Source organism: Musa acuminata, chromosome BXJ2-1, assembly GCF_036884655.1.
Source record: "Musa acuminata AAA Group cultivar baxijiao chromosome BXJ2-1, Cavendish_Baxijiao_AAA, whole genome shotgun sequence".
In the NCBI taxonomy this organism is placed as follows: domain Eukaryota; kingdom Viridiplantae; phylum Streptophyta; class Magnoliopsida; order Zingiberales; family Musaceae; genus Musa; species Musa acuminata.
The window spans coordinates 35,374,799-35,390,684 of record NC_088338.1 but is presented as its reverse complement, the minus strand read 5'-3'; the positions used below and the strand labels follow the sequence as shown (position 1 = coordinate 35,390,684).

Below are 15,886 nucleotides of genomic sequence, written 5' to 3'. Positions count from 1 at the left end.
CGAGGCGCTCGGGCCTCGTCTCGCCTCGCCCGAGCGCCTAGGCGAGCGCCCAAGCGCCTTTTTAAATCACTGCTTCCTTCACCACTTTCTCCATGTCTTTCTTGTTTCCCTTCCTCTTCCTCCACCATCTCATCTTCTTCCTTTCTCTTCCTCCTTTCTCCTTCTCTTATCCTTTTATCTTCCTCCTCTTCCTCCATCACCTCCTCTTCTTCCTACCTACTTCAACTTCCTCCTCTTTCTCCACTGCCATCTGTGCCTTTCTCATCTCCTTCTTTTTCCTCTTTGAGTCTTCGGTACATACTAGTGTACAACATGTCGATACACATACCAACTAGTACATATCGGTCTGGCTAGGGACCGATACTGGTGGTCATACGAGACAACAATCCTTGGGTTACTTAACAATGATGTTAATGTGAACAATTATTCTTGGGTTTCAATACAAACAAATGCTTAAGAGTTAAGAAATTAAAAGCGTGAAGGATGTTGAGAATCAGGAGAGGGGAAAGATGGTCGCAATATTTTCTTTCATTGGTAATCTTTTAAAGTGCTAATAAGTAATAACTATATATTTCATGCGAGATCGTATTCTACTCTAGGATTTATTTGAAGCAAAAGTATCTTCTTTCTTCAAATCCTTGCTTGGCACTTGTATTTTTGCCAATCTAGCAACATCTTTGGAAAGAAGTTCTTAATTTATCTAGTTGTTTTGTGTCACCATTCAGTATTTTGTTTGTACTCTTTGCAGTGTGATTGTTGAAGCTTTGAAAATGGACAGTCTGCAGAAAATTTGCTCATCATTGGAGCCCATTCTTCGAAGAGTTGTAAGAGAGCTTAAAACTTATTCCACACCAGAGTTTTCTTAAAATCATTTTCCAGCATTCTATGATCTGCCAATTTAAGTTACTTAATTTCATTAAAGAATTTGCACTTGAAGAATCCACAACATGCCCATGTTATCATTTCTCACTTTGATTTTCCAGTGCGACATCTGATTATTGTATAAATACATCTTTGACACCATTATTTGAGATAATACATTTTTTAACTAGTTTGTTTGTGTACACAAGGAACTTATTCAATCAAATAATAAAAGAAGATAAGCTCTATTTTTTTAATCTTGATTAGTATTTAAAGTTAAGGCATGTCGTGTTGACTTTCTATGTAAATGATGTTTGTTTGGAAGAATCTGAGTGACACCTCTAAATTACATGTGTAATATACTATAGTTAAATTGCTCATGTAGCAGATATTTCTCTCATCTTGAGATTCTATAGAGAGAAAGAGATCTGCAAAAGCGATTGCCTCTTGTTGGTGACTGACAACCAGACAACCTGAGTCCTTTCCTATTCATTGGGATGCTAAGTCTTCTCTATGAGTGGTTTTCAGTCTCTAAAAATTGCATTCGGCTACTTTGTAAATCTATCTATACTTTGGTCAGATAATTAATGCTTAAGATTGTTTGAATCCTTTTATTCTTAAGTTAGTGTAAAGTATCTCTTTCTTTTTGTCTGATTGCTTTGGATATATGTTGTGATTTGTAAAACTTCATTTCTTTATTCCGTAATTGTGTTGTTTTCTCATTCTGTTGGATGTTGAAACATGGCCCGTAAAAATTATTCTCGATCTTTTTCTATGACATTGATAACTCACCTTCTATGAACTTTCAATTTTTTGGTCTCGAAGTTCTATATTCTGAATGGACCCTATTTATTAGCAATATCTGATGTTTCTTCTTGACAATCTGATGCTGTATGGTGCTTCATTAGGTCAGTGAAGAAGTTGAACGAGCCTTAGCAAAGCTAAGTCCTCCAAAAATTGGTGGAAGGTAAGACATATTATGACATCATACATCATGAATCAGATGGATTCTTTGAGAATGAACTTATTTTGGATTTTTTTTCCTCTGCATGGAATTATAAGTGACTAAGATGTTATAACCAAATAGTTATGTTGCCATGCTTTCTGATACAATCTTTCCGGTAAAATATCTGAAAGCATGTCAAGTTTCTTGTGAACTTGTTACAGGCTGCACAACAAGTGTTTAAATTTAATGAAATGAAGGATGGTTGAGACAGATAACAGCTGTATATTATGATTTTTAAATTGTTGTCCTAGAGTCTGATTGCTAGAATTTTAATTTATGGCCATTCTGATTGTAGTCTATTTTTCAGAAGCTACTATAGACATATATAGGCATGAGTCTCATGCTTATATGGAGGCTAGGGAGGGGCAACATATTTAACCTAATTATTGCAATAGAGGCAATAACATTAAGTTGTTGACAGGCCTCAATGAGATAAATGGTGCAAATGTATCTATTGGGTTTTGAAAGGTAGTGTTCAATAGTCTTTAACAGAATTGTCTCAAAACCTATCCTGATGTTATTTTCCTACCGAGAATTTTATGTATCTTATATTAAAAGGAAAACAAAATTATTAACATTTGCTTGGTTTAGCAAAAAAAGCTGCATAAAGTCTAGCAAAAAAAGCTGCATACACTATGATTATGATTTTCATACAATCTTTATGATTATACAAGCGGCACTGTTTCTTCATCCCTTTGTGACCAAGTAAGCTGTCTTTTTAATCTTGGACTTTTAGATTTTGTTTTGTGTGCCACTGTCACTATCGGATTGCTTTGGGGAGACTATAGTAAGTGAAGAGTGCATTACATCACAAACAGCAATATGAAGCAAAAGTCTGCAAGGTAATAAGTTATAAGAAAACAGGAACAAACTTTTCTGTTACAGCAGAAATAATGGAGTATGACGAAAGAAGTGAAACATGAGAACAAAGAGGAAGTTATGACTGGGTTACCAAATTTGTTTGATGAAAATGCATTCTGTAAGAATGACCTTTGCTGCACATCTTTCTGTTTTAAGTCTAACCGCATACTGTTCCTATAAAAGATAGGAGTCCTTAGGGATATAAGTAGGTAATAAAGGTAGTTGACCAAATCGGATAAAGATCATAATCAGAAAGTACCCAATCAATTACAAAAATTTCATAAGTGGAATACAACTAAATAAGCTCATGTCTAATGATATCTAGCTTTGTGAAGATGTTCTAAAGTAGTGATTATATTGCCTTGGAAATTGAGAATAGGCCAATTAATCTAATTAACTCAAACAAGAATTAATAGAACTCCGCACAAACCTAACTTTAAGACTTGCTTTATCATATTCAAGCTATTCAATTTCAGCCCATCTTGTTAGTCTTTGCTTGTTAGTTGTGATGTTTCCCAGTAATTGATGTGCGCATCTAAGAAAGATTATTTCCTTCAGTTTGTTGCTTATTGTTTGAAGAAATATTAGCTTCATTTTTATCTACCGATAGTAAAGAACTGATTCATCATCTAGCCTATAAGAAGTTCACCAATTCATCTTCTAGCCTATGAGAAGTTCATTGTTGCAGCATCATTTCTCTGACGGGTAGATTTGGTAATTTTCCAGATTTAATAGTTTTAAGGGTATTCTTGGAATCATCAAATTTCAGAATTGGTACTGCAACTCAGCCCTGCCACTTGGACATATGAGTTATCCTATGCCTAATATGCATCTTTGACTATTTATGCTTGTTTCGATTCTTGGATTAGGTGCTTTATGAATAAAGACTAGCATTATTGCTTGTTGTTTTGCTTCAATCTTCTTGTTCTCCAATTTATCAAGTTTACCTCAATGTTCACAGTTGGTGGGAAATTATGGTTTAACCAACTATGAAAATTCTTTACATGAATAATTTCTACTTATGTAATACTCTTTTAGGATCCTTCTGAATTCAAGAAATGCAGGTCTTCACCGAAGCAAATTGAAGGTCCTGATGGAAGAAATCTCCAGCTTCATTTCCGGACAAGACTATCCTTATCCCATTGAACAGGGAGCTGAAATTCATGTTGTGTTGATTGATGCAAACACTGGCCATGTTGTCACATCAGGACCTGAGTCATCTGCAAAACTAGAAGTTGTAGTCTTTGAGGGTGATTTTAGCAATGAAGACAATGATGATTGGACAGAAGAAGAGTTTGACAGTCATGTAGTGAAAGAACGCGAAGGAAAAAGGCCTCTTTTGATTGGAGACTTATACGTCTCATGGAAAGAAGGTGTAGGAACCCTTGGAGAGCTCACATTTCCAGACAATTCTAGTTGGATATGGAGTAGGAAATTTAGGCTTGGACTGAAGATTGCTTCAGGTTTTTGTGATGGTATTCGAGTCCGTGAAGCGAAAACAGAAGCTTTCACTGAAAGGACCACAGAGGGGAATGTAGGTCAGCTTTGCACTATCTTTGGTTTCTTTTTCTCCATTTACCTAAGTTTTCTTTCTGATGTTTATAGTGTACAAGAAACACTATCCACCTGAATTGAAAGATGAAGTCTGGAGATTGGAAAAGATTGGTAAGGATGGTTCATTCCACAAGAGGTTGAATAAATATGGACTCTTTACAGTTGAAGACTTTCTCAGACTTGTTGTTAGGGATCCCCAGAAACTCCGCAAGGTAAGTTTTTGGTTTTCTTGTTTGTTGTAATGAGTCGCTTATTACCTCCACTGTTTGTGGATCTAATTTACTTCACAATGTAGGTTCTTGGAAGTGGTATGTCTAATAAGATGTGGGAGAGTCTTGTGGAGCATGCCAAGACTTGTGTCTTAAGTGGAAAGTACTATGTATATTATTCTGATGACACAAGGTATATTGGTGCAATTTTCAATAACATTTATGAGTTTTGTGGTCTGATTGCTGGTGGACAGTTCCATTCTGCTGAAAACCTGAATGACAATCAGAAGGACAGAAGCGCGTCATTTTGCAATATGACACTTAGACCTCGCTGTCTAAGTGTCGCCTCTGCATCCTCAAGGTTGAGCACGTCAAGGACTACCTCCTCAAGGAGGAGGAGTTCGCCGCCAACCAGGAGTGCCTCCGTCCCTTGGAGGAGAAGAACGAGGAGGACCGCTCCAAGTTTGATGATCTCCGGGAGTCGTCGATGAGCATCGGAAACCTAGAGGAGCTCATCGACGAGAACCTTGCCATTGTTTCTTCATCGGTCGGAACGGAGTACTACGTTAGGATCCTATCTTTTGTCGACAAGGATCAACTAGAACTGAAATTTGCCATTCTTATGCACAATAAGGTTTGTTTTGCTAGTTTAATGATTTTGGTTTGGTCACATGATCTCGGATTGGTGAAGATTTTTAGTGTTTAGGGTGTGAATTGGTTGTGATTTTCTTGATATACCTAATTTGCTAGTATTCTGTTAAAAATCTGGTATTTAGGCTCGCCGAATTTGGTTAGCTGAAGATGTGATGCTCGAGTGATTTGTGGTCAATTTTTGTGGGAGAGAATTTCTTGCATTGTGAAGCCTTCGTGGGAATCATACATTTGCCCACATAATTTTTATGGTTGGGGTATCTTAAATCTCTAAAAGTTAGAAATATAATAAAAGAATTGAAGTCTAGAAGGAAAATTGAGCCCCATTTTGCTATGATACATGGTAATATATTAGATTCATGGGCTGGACTATAGGAGATCCAAGTTTTGATGCATAATGCATACTTAAGAATCATCATGTTCACTTCTTTTTTGGCACTTTGTTTCTTTTGAATGTAATTAAATGTTTGTGTTAAGTCACTCAATGGCTGCTCCCTCATATTGATCAATCAGCAATTCTGATTGCTATTTTTGCCCATTTCTTGACCTCAGCCAGGTTTTGATAATCGCAACTGCTATGCTGATTAACACTATCTTCCAACTCTATTGAATGTAAGTACATTAGATCATTTTGCATTTTGGCTTTCCTGAGTAATGGCTTATCTGGGAATTTTATAGTATCAATAACCAGACAGGACATTTCGACATCCTGCAGATAGTGGATCCTATTGGAATTGCCAATTGGTCGTTGACGCATTGTCACGGATAAACTTCTAAACAGGATGTTTGATTTAATACTTATGTATGTCCGTGTCTTTTGGTATGTTAATGCTTTGCACAGCATTTAGAGGGGCGGCCGAAGGTTTAATAGTCTCATTTTAGTTGGTTTGGTGGCTGCTTTACGCTTGTAAATAAAGGTTGTATCATATGGACACTTGTGAGAGATTTTCGGTCTGTAGTGGACCATTTTGATCCTTTGTTGTGCAACTGTTCCGAGCTTGTAAAGTTTGTTTGTAATTTAGTGTTTCCTGGAATGTTTACTTGTGGATCCCGAGTGAGGTGTTCTCTCTAACCCGTTTTCTCTTTTGTAGGTCCTAAGGGACCATGGGAGGCTTCGGGGAGGCTGACCTTTGCGGACAGACACGCAAGGGTGCCGCACGACTTAGGCAAAACCAGATAAGTCCATAACAGATGGTATCAGAGTGGGACAAGCACTCATAGAAACACTTAGCATGTAAACGTGGGGGACCTAGCGGGGTTGCGATGAGGGCATTCAGCACACGCACGACCGTTTGGGGGAAAACGAGTATGGAGATATAAGGAAAAGGAGTCGCTCAGAGGAGCGGGCATCTAAGATTAGTATTCAGAGGAATGGTCAACCTTTCACGCAAGAGGCATCACGAGAACAAGCAAGCTTGGAAGAATGCGGAGCACACAAAGGTTGGGATGGTTGAGTTTGAGCTACGGCTCAACGTTGATAACTATACTTGATGGTGCTCAAGGCAAGCGAGGCACTTGGTAAAGGATGAGACCATGCAAGGTGGAATGAGTTGCTCAACGACCGAAAGAGTTGTGCAAAGCTCACAGAGGTGAGGGGAATTGCTAACTCGAAGAATTCGGTACTCATACATGGGCTTGTATGCGGACGATGGAATGTTCGCGGCCATCCCAAGGCGACCGAAATTCGGTGCTATGGAGCATTGAAACTTTCTCTTGAAGGATACTTCCGTATGAGGCTAAAGTGTGCAACAAGTTCCTCATGTTGCTAGGCCTTGAGTGGTGTAATGGTGGCTGTATTGACGTGGAGTCGCAATCTAGCAAGTGCGTTTGCAGGAGACAGAACAATGCACAGTTTGTTCAGCAAATCCGAGTAGTCCAAGGGGATGGTGGTCTCCGAAACGAAGAGAGATGTTGCTCCAACGGGACAGTTATACAGGAGGGATAAGTCCCGGCTCTCCAGAGGGAGAATCATGTGGGATGAACTGCAAATGTTAAGGAGTACCTCAACAAACAACAACTCCACGAAGCTCAATGGATCGAGCAAGCGACGAGGAGTCGTCGCATGATCTCGCTTAAGAGAATGCATTGGTGGATGCATTGCGAGATCAAGTGGGGGAGCGACCCAAAGTAACACAAATGAAGGCACACTTAGAGTTGATATGGAGATCGGACTCAAGGGAGGGCTGACCCATGGAATGGTGGGCGCGAGGGCCACCATCAACTCAATGCAAAAACAAGGAGCGGAGCAACTTGGGTGTAACTTGGCGAAGTACCCAAGTCGTATGAAGGGAGCCAACATATATGATGGAACATGGAGCGGAGGCACAGTGCTTTCCTTGGACAGAGGTCAAGGAAATAAACTCTTGTAGAGGCAAGAGCAAGATCATGTTGTTCCATGGGTCCTTCATTCTGACGGAGCGGACTCATTTTGAATTATGCCAAAGACGAAGGGAGCTTCTGGGCACATGCACCTTATCTCGGAGAAGCATTTGATGGAGGAACTAAGACGACTCAATTTGCAGAGGCGAAGTTGGGTTCAGAAGGCCTTGGCACGAGGCAAGATGACGCATGATCTCGTGACGAACTGCAAATGTTAAGGAGTACCTCAACAAACAACAACTCCACGAAGCTTAATGGACCGAGCGAGCGGCGAGAAGTCATCGCATGATCTCGCTTGAGAGAATGCATTGGTGGATGCATTGCGAGATCAAATGGGGGAGCGACCTAAGGCAACACAAATGAAGACACACTTGGAGTCGATATGGAGATCAGACTTAATAGGAGGGCTGACCCGTGGAATGGTGGGCGCGAGGGCCACCATCAACTCAATGCAAAAACGAGGAGTGGAGCAACTTGGGTGTAACTTAGCGAAGTACCCAAGCCGCATGAAGGGAGCCAGCATAGAAGATGGAACATGGAGTGGAGGCACAGTGCTTTCCTTTGACAGAGGTCAAGGACCTGAACTCTTGTAGAGGCAAGAGCAGGATCATGTTGTTCCATGGGTCCTTCATTCTGATGGAGCGCACTCATCTTGCATGGTGCCAAAGACGAAGGGAGCTTCTAGGCACATGCACCTTCTCTCGTAGAAGCATTTGATGGAGGAACCAAGGTGACTCAACTTGCTGAGGTGAAGTAGAGTTTAGAAGGCCTTGGCACGGGGCAAGAGGATGCGGAGGCGGGTACTCTTGAAGAATATGCCACAGTGTTGCCAGTCAAGTTGCTAGGCAGGAAGCAGTGTGCTGCGAAGATTGTGCTGGTAGGGGCAGAGGCCTAGGATCCAGACAATGATGCACTAATTGAAGCGAAGTCGGTGGACTTCGGGAGCTACTAGGCGACGGATTGTCCTAGAGTGGTGCTTCATCTAGGTGTGACCCAAGAGTGGGTGGATGAAGGTCGATTGTTAAAGGTGCGGACAAAATCGAAGGTGGAAGAAACCCTGCGATGTATTGGCAGAGGCCACACATGGAGGGATCACAATTCGAGTTCATCCCACAAGGATCAGAATGCAATAGTGATGTCACCAGGAGGCGACATGGTGTAGCGGATCGTGGTGGAACAGTTCGTGGCAATGCGATATACACGACATAGTCCCATGAGGGACTAAATCATATGGAGGTATGATCGGGAGCTACTGGAAGCTCCACTTCGGTGAACAACACGACGGCAAGAAGGGCTGTAGATTCAAAGAGTGAAAGCCATGGTACTGCAGAGGCAGGTCTTCCGTGCGTGCATCGAATTTTGCATCGGATGAAAGCCTTGGTCATCAGCATATGGAGGCTGTGTTCCACCAAGGGAAAAGTTCAAATGCAAATACCAGTGAGTCCCATGGAAGGGACTTGATCATGTAGAGGTATGATCGAAGCAGTTGGAGAGTTGGACTGCTCTAGAGTCCATATTCGCTTAAGGGAGCCCGGCAAGTCAGAGGATAAGGTCGAGTAAGCGAACATTGCTACCAAGGAAGCTAAGGAGAATAAAATCGGTGCAAACCCTACAACTTGATGGCGGAGGCCATGCATGGGAGTTGCAGTCTGTCTTTCCATCGACCAAAGGGAGCTTGGAGAACACATAGGTATTGAAGTAGAGGGTCGAAAGGGGCAAGGAAGCGACGACGACTCCAAAGAGACTTAGCTACCCAAAATCAAGCATTAGTTAGAATGTAGGTGGACTCAGAGGAGTGCCACAGAGACATATCTACTGATCGTGAAGAAAAGGGATGCAGATGCGAGGCGACGGATAGTAGGGCCATAGGCATGGCAACACCATGGTACTGCAGAGGCGGGACTTCCGTGAAAGTCATTGGTCTCTTGCTCTCATGGAGGGAGAGTGCTTGGTCTTGAAAGGGGCCGAGGAGGTGGAGCATGCAGAGGCAATCTCCAAGTACCGAGACAAGGCTGAAGGACAAAGGCCAAGGAACTTCGTAAGATCGGTGTCAATGAGCTATTCATCAAGATAGCCGAAAGTGAAGGACTTCGGGTCATGCAAGAGTGCATGACCAAGGAACGAAGCAGGCAGTACGCGGTGCTGTACCTTTGCTACTTAGTGGAGTAGGCGGCCGGGTTGATGGAGAAGACGGTACAATCCCAAAGGCGACCAAAACTATTAGAGACTTACTCCGAGTTGGGGTGATAACTTCTTGCATTCCAGAAGTTCGATGGCATTGAGAAGGTGAATCATAGTAAGTAACTCAACGCAAGGAGTGCAAACACTTCAAGTACTTCAGAAGTGTGAGAAAGAGCAGGCGAAAGCTAGTAACCAGCTCGATGTATGGAGTACAACCTCGAGGAGGCGGGCGAAGTCAAGTAACTTTTGCCTTCTCAACTCTTAAGAGAATGTGTGAAATCGAGTACCTCAATTCTTTTATCTATCTAGTAGAGGAGCTCTGCATAGGTTCAAAGACCCTTCGAAGATAATGAAAGACAATAGTTGTCAAATCCTCACCAACGGTGATCAGTGCTACTGAGAGTAGATTGTCCGCTTCATTTTTCAACGAAATGTCAATCGAAAGAAGTGACAACTGATGCGAACCTACTTGGAAGTGACAACTAAGTGAAAGAAGAGTTAATGCTACTGATTTCCCAACGAAATGCCAATCGAGAGTAGATTTTCCAACGAAATGCCAATTGAGAGTAGATTGTCTGCTTAAGTGCTACTGATGTAAACCTACTTGGAAGAGAGAACTAAGTGAAAGAAGAGTCAATGTGCAAATTTTGTGGAGGAATGACCCAAATCTTCAAAAGTTTGCGAGACGATGCTCGTTAAAGCTCCAATAAGCATTCACCCAGTTCAAGCAGCATGAGGCATTTGAGAGATTAGCGCATAGTAAGAATGGTCTTTTCCTTCATCTGGAGGATTCGCAGGAACCAACAGGGATCAACGCAACTCAGCCAACCCCACACTAGAGTCAGATTCATTGGCGAGTTGAAGTAGCATAGGAGATCAAAGGTTCGACTACTCTAAAACAGTAGTAGAGAGTAGCTGGGAGCCAAGAGGCGCATTCAGCTAGAGCAGAAGATTGAAGACTCAGCAAAGGTGAGCAGTTGTAGTGTCGGCAAAGGCTTTGACGAGGACGTCGAAGGAATAAGTGGGAGAGAATGTCACGGACAAACTTATAAACAGTATATTTGATATAATGCTTATGTATGTCCTTATCTTTTGGTATGTTCATGCTTTGCCTAGCATGTAAAAGGATAGTCGAAAGCTTAATAGTCTCATTTTAGTTGGGTTTGGTGGCAGCTTTAGGCTTATAAATAAAGGTTGGGTCATATGGACACTTGTGAGAGATTTTTGATCTGTAGTGGACCATTTTGACCCTTTGTTGTGTAACTGTTTAGAGCTTGTAAAGTTTGTTTGTAATTTGCATTGTCTATGAAGTGTTTTCGGAAATGTTTTATTGTGGATCCCGAGGGAGGTGTTTTCTCTAACATGTTTTCTCTTTTGTGGGTCCTAAGGGACCATGGGAGGCTTCGGGGAGACTAACCTTTGCGGACGAACACGCAAGGGTGCCGCACGACTTAAGCAAAACCAGCTAAGTCCGTGATAATATGGGGGTTGTGTTCCACCAAGAAAAAAGTTTGAATGCAAGTACCAGTGAGTCCCATGGGAGGGACTTAATCATGTAGAGGTATGATCGAAGCAGCTAGAGAGTTGGATTGCTCCAAAGCCTATATTCCCTTAAGGGAACCCAGCAAGTCAGAGGACAAGGTCGAGTAAACGAACGTTGCTACCAAGGAAGCTAAGGAGAAAAGAATCGGTGCAAATCCTACAACGTGATGGTAGAGGCCATGCATGGGAGTTTCAGTCTGTCTTTCCATCGACCAAAGGGAGCTGCTTGGAGAACACAGAGGTGTTGAAGCAGGGGGTCGAAAGGGGCGAGGAAGCGATGACGAGTCCAGAGGGACTTAGCTACCCAAAATCAAGCATCAGTTGGAATGGAGGTGGACACAGAGGAGTGTCACAGAGACATATCTACTGATCGTGAAGAAAAGGGGTGCAGATGTGAGGTGATGGATAGTAGGGCCATGGGCATGGCAACGCCATGGTACCACAGAGGCGGGACTTCCGTGAAAGTCATTGATCCCTTGCTCTCATGGAGGGAGAGTGTTTGGTCATGAAATGGGCCGAGGAGGTGGAGCATGTAGAGGCAAACTCCAAGTACCGAGATAAGGTTAAAGGGTAGAGGCCAAGGAACTTCGTAAGACCAGTGTCAACGAGCTTCTCATCAAGATAGCCGAAAGTGAAGGACTTTGGGTCATGCAAGAGTGCACGACCAAGGAACAAAGTAGGCAGTACGTGATGATGTACCTTTGCTACTCAGTGGAGTAGGCGGCAGGGTTGATGGAGAAGACGGTACAATCTTAGAGGCGATCAAATCTATTAGAGAATTACTCCAAGTTTGGGTGAAAACTTCCTGCATTCTAGAAGTTCGATGGCATTGAGAAGGTGAATCACAGTAACTAACTCAACGCAAGGAGTGCAAACACTTCAAGTACTTCAGAAGTGTGAGCAAAGAGCAGGCAAAGGCCAATAACTAGCTCGATGCATAGAGTACAATCTCAAGGAGGTGGGCGAAGTCAAGTAACATTTGCCTTCTCAACTCTTAAGAGAATGGGTGAAACCGAGTACCCTAATTCTCTTATCTATCCAACAAAGGAGCTCTGCACAGGTTCAAAGACCCTTCGAAGATAATAGAAGACAATAGTTGTCAAATCCTCACCAATAGTGATCAGTGCTACTAAGAGTAGATTGTCCGCTTCATTTCCCAACGAAATGCCAATCGAAAGTGAAAGTGATGCGAATCTACTTGGAAGTGACAACTAAGTGAAAGAAGAGTCAATGGGCAAATTTTGTAGAGGAAGGACCCAAAACTTTAGAAGTTTGCGAGGCAATGCTCGTTAAAGCTCCAACAAGTATCCACCCAGTTCAAGCAGCATGAGGCATTTGAGAGACTGGCGCATAGTAAGGATGGTCTTTTCCTTAATTTCTAGGATCCATAGGAACCAACAGGGATAAACACAACTCAGCCAACCTCACACTAGAGTTGGAGTCATTGGCGAGTTGAAGCAGCATGGCTGATCAAAGGTTTGACTACTCAAAAACAACAGCGGAGAGCAATTGGGAGACAGGAGGCGCATTGCAGTTAGAGCAGAAGATTGAAGACTCAGCAAAGGCAAGGAGTTACAGTGTTGGCAAAGGCTTCGACGAGGACGTCGAAAGAATAAGTGGGGGAGAATGCCACGAACAAATTTCTAAACAGGATGTTTGATGTAATGCTTATGTATGTCCGTGTCTTTTGGTATGTTCATGCTCTGCATAGCATGAAGAGGGACGACCGAAGGCTTAATAGTCTCATTTTGGTTAGGTTGGTGGCCGCTTTAGGCTTGTAAATAAAGGTTGTGTCATGTGAACACTTGTGAGAGATTTTCGGTCTGTAATAGATCATTTTGACCCTTTGTTATTAAACTGTTCAGAGCTTATAAAGTCTGTTTGTAATTTGCTTGTGGATCCCAAGTGAGGCGTTTTCTCTAACCCGTTTTCTCTTTTGTGGGTCCTAAGGGACCATGGGAGGCTTCGGGAATATTGTGTTAGGATCGAGAGCACTAAGAGGGAGGGGGGGGGTGAATTAGTGCAGCGGAAATCTTTCAGCGATTAAAAACGAAAGCTGCGTTCGTTTGATAAAAACTATTTTGATGCAAAAGCCGATTCTAAGAATACTTATGATTAAGTGCAGTTTATGTCTAAACATAGTTTGCGTCTAAGCGCAGTTTACGCAGTTTGCGTCTAAATGCAGTTTGCGTCTAAATGCAGATTGCGTCTAAGCGTAGTTTGCGTCTAAGCGCAATTTGCGTCTAAGATCAGATTGCATCTAAGCGTAGTGCAGTTTGCGTCTAAACGCAGTTTTACGTCTAAACACAGTTTTATGTCTAAACACAGTTTTACGTCTAAACGTAGTTTTACGTCTAAACGCAGTTTGCGTCTAAACGCAGTTTTACGTCTAAACGTAGTTTTACGTCTAAACGCAGTTTGCGTCTAAACGCAGTTTTACGTCTAAACGTAGTTTTACGTTTAAAAGTAGTTTACGTCTAAAACACAGTTTTACGTTTAAACACAGTTTGCGCAGTTTACGTCAAAAACACAGTTTTGCAGAATCAAAACGTAAACGTAAACTGTAACGTATGAAAACACCGATTTACGTCTGAATGCAGATTCGGAAAGATCAGCACTTAGAAACTTGTTCGTAAAGGCGCAGAGAGCAGTGGCTATGTAGGAGGTTTGCAGTAATGATAAAGTGCTCAAAATAAACGCAAACCAGAGATTTAGAGTGGTTCGATCAGTCTTGACCTACTCCACTTTTGGCTTCCTCCACCGACGAGGTTACCGACGTAAACTAGAAGCCTTCCTTCAATAGGCGAAGGCCAACTACCCTCTTACAAATTCACTCCTTTTGATGGGCTTAGGAGACAACCCTTACAGAAGTTTTCTCTCCTCTCTTTACAACTCAAACTTGAAGAATAGAAAGAGGAGAACTAGCAGTTTTAAGCTCTAAGAAACACAGAAAGATAGCAAGATTTCGAGTGTGTGTTCTGTGCTTTCAGTGCTGAATGGGTGGGGTATTTATAGGCCCCAACCCAATTCAAATTTGGAGCTCAAAACGATCAAATCCCGGAATTCCGGGATCAGGCGGTTGTACCTCCTGACTGGAGAGGTTGCACCGCCTGGCAGAGCTCGAAGACTGAGCCCAGGCGGTGCCACCTCTTGACTGAGGCGGTTGCACCTCTCTGCCAGAGCTCGAAGACCGAGCTCAGGCGGTGCCACCTCTCTGTCAGGGAGGTTGCACCGCCCAGTCTAGCTCGAAGACTGAACTCAAGCGGTGCCACCTCCTGGCTGGGGAGGTTGCACCGCCCAGTCTCGCTGGGAGGCTTAGCCCAGGCGGTGCCACCTCCTGGCTGGGGCGGTGCCACCTCTTTCACTATTTCAGCTCACTTGGTTTGGCTCCAAACTTGGCCCAAACCAGTCCGAACTTGGGCCTAATTGGCCCCTACTTGGGTTATAGGATTAACACCTAATCCTAACCCTAATTAATGTGCTAACTATGATTTTAAAGACATTTTCTAAGCTATTACAAAGTTCGCAAGTCAAGACTTCTTCTGGCGAGCTTCCGGCAAACTTCCGGCGGTCTTCCGATGAACTCTCGGAAACCATTCTGCGGACTCCCGGCAAGCTCCTAGACTTCACGATTTGTTCTTAGCGAGTTCCAACGAGCTTCTTCGGCAAGCTCCGATCTTTCTCGGCGAGCTCCGCGAACTCCCAACGAACCTTCCAGCGAGCTTCCGAAAAACCCTTCGGCAAGCTCCCAACTCATTCTCGGCTAGTTCCGGTAGCATTCCCGACGAACCTTCGGACTTCCGTCGAACTCTCGAACTCGCAACAAATCCTTCGCGCTTGACTTCGACACTTTGTTTCGCTTTATGTCTTCATCGTTATCATAGTTAATCCTGCACAATTAAAACAAAGCTTCGATCGAGACAATTAATCCTAAGCAATTAACTAAGTTGTCCGGCATGTCATTGGTCTCTCGACGCTTCGTCTGATTCTTCGGTGCATCGTCCTCTCCTGCGGCCTATTGCCCAATCGGCCAGTTGACTCCGCAACTCCGATATCCTTGGCACAGTAACCGCTCTTCTTGACCCGATGCCCGAGTCCACTGCCCGAAGCCTTCTGTCGATACGTCGACCGATCTACCGGCCCGACGTCCAATCTTCTGACATGTTCCTCCGGCACAACATGATTTTCCTGCTTTAATTGTCTCATCCTGATCAAAGCATCCTGCGTCACTCAAAACGCATATTAAATCATAAACATATATCAAGTAGTTTCATTATCAAAATACGAGATTCAACAATCTCCCCCTTTTTGATGATGACAACTACTTGATGACGGAGTTAAACTTAACTCCCGGAGTTTAAACAAACTCCCCCTATGAATATACCATATTGATAGAACCTTGAATTCAAACTGAATTCAAGTCATTGCAATATTCATCATGAATACTTGCAACACGTCAACATGAACATATGCATAAACTTATGCATCACATGTCATGTCATCAACATACTTTCATCAACATACTTCTCCCCCTTTGTCATCAACAAAAAGGAGAAGTATCACAATCAAGTGTTTGTGATATTGGTTCAACTCATTGCATGAAAAACATAATATCAAGTTTTATCATCATGCAATTTTGCTA

General features: G+C 42.7%; 1 pseudogene; it reads left to right on the top strand.

Annotated features, from left to right (window-relative positions):
- Window positions 1-748: 748 nt before the first annotated feature.
- On the top strand, window positions 749-5,157 carry LOC135599134 (calmodulin-binding protein 60 D-like; annotated as a pseudogene).
- Window positions 5,158-15,886: the final 10,729 nt, after the last annotated feature.